General features: G+C 44.4%; 1 non-coding gene across 1 annotated transcript; it reads left to right on the top strand.

Annotated features, from left to right (window-relative positions):
* The first annotated feature begins 2,035 nt into the window (after positions 1 to 2,035).
* LOC111534657 lies at positions 2,036 to 2,142 on the top strand. The gene has a single exon (XR_003308319.1). It is a non-coding gene; the product is annotated as a U6 spliceosomal RNA (small nuclear RNA).
* Positions 2,143 to 4,561: the final 2,419 nt, after the last annotated feature.

Below are 4,561 nucleotides of genomic sequence, written 5' to 3'. Positions count from 1 at the left end.
TTTCACCATGTTGGCCAGGTTTGTCTTGAATTACTGACCTCAGGTGATCCACTGCACTCGGCCTCCCAAAGCACTGGGATTATAGTCATGAGCCACCATGCCTGGCCTGCGTCTTTTTTAATAAGTGTCTGTCAAAATGTTTTGTCTATGAAAAAAGTTTTTTTTGTTATTAAATTGTAGGAATTATTCATCTATTTTAGATACAAGTCCTTTGTCAGATATGCGTTTTGCAAATGTTTTTTCCCATACTATGCCTTGTCTTTTTTTTAAAATATTTATTTATTTATTTGTTTGTTTGTTTGTTTTTGAGATGGAGTCTCACTCTGTCACCCAGGCTGGAGTGCAGTGGTAAGATCTTTCCTCACTGCAACCTCCACCTCCTGCTTTCAATTGATTCTCCTGCCTCAGCCTCCCAAGTAGCTGAGACTACAGGTATTCACCACCACACCTAGCCAAGTTTTTGTATTTTTTTTTGTATTTTTAGTAGAGACAGGGCTTTGAATGTTGGCCAGGTGGGTCTCGAACTCCTGACCTCAAGTGATCCACCCTCCTTGGCCTCCCAGAGTGCTGGGATTATAGGTGTGAGCCACAGTGCCTGGCCAGCTTGTCTTTTTAATTTCTTACTAGTGTCTCTTGAAGAATAAACATTTTAATTCTTTTTTCTTCAAGACAGAGTCTTGCTCTATCACCCAGGCTGAAGTGCAGTGGTGTGATCATGGCTCACTGCAGCCTCAACCTCCAAGGCTCAGATGATCCAAGTAGCTGGGACCACAGTTGTGCACCATAACACCTGGCTAATTTTTGTATTTTTATTTTCATTTTTATTTTTTAAGAAGGAGTTTCACTCTTGTTGCCCAGGTTGGAGTTCAATGGCGAGATCTTGGCCCACTGCAACCTCCACCTCCCGAGTTCAAGTGATTCTCCTGGCTCAGCCTCCTGAGTATCTGGGATTACAGGTGCTTGCCACCATGCCTGGCTAATTTTTGTATTTTTAGTCGAGGCGGGGTTTTACCATCTTGGCTAGGTTGGTCTCGATCTCCTAACCTCAGGTGATCCACCTGCCTCGGCCTTCCAAATTTCTGGGATTATAGGTGTGAGCCACCGCACCCTGCCCCAATTTTTGTATTTTTAGTAGCAATGGGATTTCACCACGTTGCCCAGGCTGGTCTCAAACTCCTGGGCTCAAGTGATTCTTCCACTACAGCCTCCCAGAGTGCTGGGATTACAAGCGTGAGCCACCATGCCCACCCCTACTTTGAGATTTAACATTTAAATCTATGATGCATTTTATGTAAACTTTTGTATGTGGTACAGGTTATGGATTGAAGTTTTTATTATTATTTTTATTTGAGACGGAGTCTTGCTGTGTCACCCAGGCTGGAGTGCAGTGGTGTGGTATCAGCTCACTGCAACCTCTGTCTCCTGGGTTGAAGCAATTCTCCTGCCTCAACCTCCTGAATAGCTGGGAGTACAGGTGTGTGCCACCATACCTGGCCAATTGTTCTTTGTTTATTTTTGTTTTTGTTTTTTTGTTTTTTGTTTTTGTTTTTTTTTTAGTAAGCATGGAATTTCACCATGTTGGCCAGGCTAGTCTTGAACTCCTGACCTCAGTTGATCCACCTGCCCCAGCCCCGCAAAGTGCTGGGATTGCAGGTATGAGCTACCACTCCTGGACAGAGGTTGATTATTATTATTATTTTTTCCATATGGAAGTCCAATTCTTCAGGAACTCCCTAGTTGAAAAGACTGTCCTTTCTCCATTGGATAACTCTGGCTTTTTATCAAATAGCAATTGACCACATGTGTGGGTGTATTTCTAGACTGTTCTTTTTTCTTGATCAGTACACCTATGTTTCACCAGTACTACAGTGTTTTCATTGCTGTAGCTGTTTAGAAATCAGATATTCTGAGTCCTTCAAGTTTGTTTCTTCCTATTTGGTTATTATTTGTCCTTTGCTTTTTCCATGTAAACTTTAGAATCAACTTGTCCATTTCTAAAAAAATTTCTGCTTAGATTTTTATTAGGTTTGTGCTAGTGCTTGCTTTGGCAGCACATATACTAAAATTCAAATGATATAGAAAAGATTAGTGTGGCCCCTGTGCAAGGATGACATACAAATTCATGAAGGGCTCCAGTTATAAAGAAAAGGATTATGTTAAATCTAGAGATTAATTTCGGGAGAATTCACAACTTAACAATCAATATGGGGTCTCCTGAGCTATGGAGGCAGTGTATGTCTCTAGTAAATCTTTGTTTCTAATTCTGTTCCAAATGTACATTTTACCTTTAAGTTCCTGAGTCTTTGAACACCTTCTGTAAAACAAAATGCCTTCCAGATAGCAAGGAATAAGCAATGAGGGGCTTGAAAAAGCCAGAAAATGGGAATCTCAGTAGACACATTTAAATTCTGCAGAGGCACAGTGGCACTGAAGATCAAAAAGGAACAAATCCCTTGACGAGAATTAGAACATCTGCATCAACTGAGGGGAAAAAATATTTTGTACAGCAATAAAAGATGACCCCAGTCCAGTATAAGTTTAAAGAACATCAGCAGACACATGTTATTATGGTGGCTTGGAATGTGGGGGAGTTTGTTTTGTTGGGTTGGGAGTGGATTTGGGGATTGGAAAGTAGAAGTTTTTTTCTTTTGTTTTTGTTTTGAGATCACTGTGTTGCCCAGGCTAGAGTGCAGTGGTGTGATCTCAGCTCCCTGCAACCTCCTCCTCCCTGCTTCAAGAGATTCTCCTACCTCAGCCTCCCAAGTAGCTAAGACCATAGGCGTGCACCGCCATGCCCAGATAATTTTTGTATTTTTAGTAGAGATGGGATTTCACAATGTTGGCTGGGCTCGTCTCGAATTCCTGACCTTAAGTGATCCACCCGCCTTGGCCTCCCAAAGTGCTGGGATTATAGGCCTGAGTCACTGGACCCGACTGGAAGGTAGAAGTATTTTTTTCTTTTGAGAGGGAGTTTGACTCTTGTTGAAAATACACCCCTATAATTCATGATACATAATTCTGCATTGAACCCTGATTCTGTCAGGACATATGTGTGATCTTGGATAACGCATTCAACCTCCTCGACACTCTATTTTCTCAACTGCAAAATGTTTTAGAGATGTTCCTCACCAGGTCGCATGAAGCACATTTGTGTGTGTTAAGGCACTTCCCATAGCATCTGTGACACAGAACAGTGGCAACCTTGCTCTTTGTCATCCCTGCACACAGACCCACAGCAGTGTATTGTATTTTTTATTTTAATACAAAAGTCTTTGAAAATGTCCCACTGCTTCCTCAGTAACTGTCAAAAGGGGCATCCTTCAAAAGTAGAATTCTGGAGAATGCCTTCAAAAGACACAAAATTCTGGCAGTGGGCACATTTTCCCCTCTTGCATTGCTCTTCTGGATGGATCCATTCTCTCCCACAGCATAGTCGTTTTCTTCCACTCCACTGTAGAAATTGTCCTTCTAGTGGCAAAAGTGACATGAATGATATGCAGAAATTTCTTTCCAAGCCTGCTTGGAGAAGCTTCCTCTGCCTGCTTCTCTTTGGCCACCTCCTGCCAGTGTAAGAGCAGAGGGCCTCCAAGGCTGCTCTGTCACCCCCAACAGCATGGACCTCACTGCAGTCACTCTGGAGGCTTCCCTCTAAAGGAAGCTTGTGCAAGAAACATCATGCACCGGGCAGCATGGGACAGGGGCTGGCCAGCTGGGCAGGGCTCACATTCCTGACACCCAGACTCCAGGATACTCCTCTGTCCCCATCTGGGGAAGATCCCTGCCCTAGAAGTTCTCCCTCTCATTTCCAGCAAATACATGGAGCCCCAGAATTCTATGTGGCAAGCTAGGAAGAGGGAGAGCTCAAATGAAGATGTAATCACCCTTTCTAAGGAGGTCAGTCCAGTACCACCCTGTGCTCCTGGGCAAGCTCTCCAGGCTGAGGGAACAGGAGCAGGGACGATGTCGGGTGAAGGTGGAAGTGAGGGACCTCCCAGGAGTTGTAGAATGTTCCACTACAGACACCTCATACCCTTCCAGGATTAGATCTTGAGACCTGGAGATCCCCAGGCAATTAGTATTGAATTTCGAAAGGCCAGTGACAGAAATAAGAAGGCCCACTTTGTCATTCACAAAGCACTTCCAAAGCCATCACCACAGGTGACCCTCCCAACAACTCTGTGAGAGCTGCGTGGTGGGGGCTCCCACAAAGGAGGAGTCAGGAATGACGGGATTTTAACACCTTCTCCAAGTCAGGATCAGGAACTACTGTTCCAGCACTGACCTATATTCCCTAGGCTTCCTCCCACACCACAGCTTAGGGTGACTGCCAACTTGTGGGCAGAGACCCTCACTTTCCAATCCCAATGAGGGGCTGTGCAGTGGGGAACACAAGGCCCCCTCCTCTGACTGTCTCCCCTAAGATCTTATTTTCTGAGGAAAGTCACTCTGGGAACTGTGGGCCTCTGAAGATGGGGACCCAGACCTTGTGGAAAGAAGACATGAAGGTCACACTTGGCAGGGACCAGTGCTGGAGAGCAAACTTCACCTTTAAAAACTCACA

The sequence above is a fragment of the Piliocolobus tephrosceles genome, unplaced genomic scaffold (assembly GCF_002776525.5).
Source record: "Piliocolobus tephrosceles isolate RC106 unplaced genomic scaffold, ASM277652v3 unscaffolded_30197, whole genome shotgun sequence".
In the NCBI taxonomy this organism is placed as follows: Eukaryota; Metazoa; Chordata; class Mammalia; order Primates; family Cercopithecidae; genus Piliocolobus; species Piliocolobus tephrosceles.
This window is presented reverse-complemented; position numbering and strand designations above follow the sequence as displayed.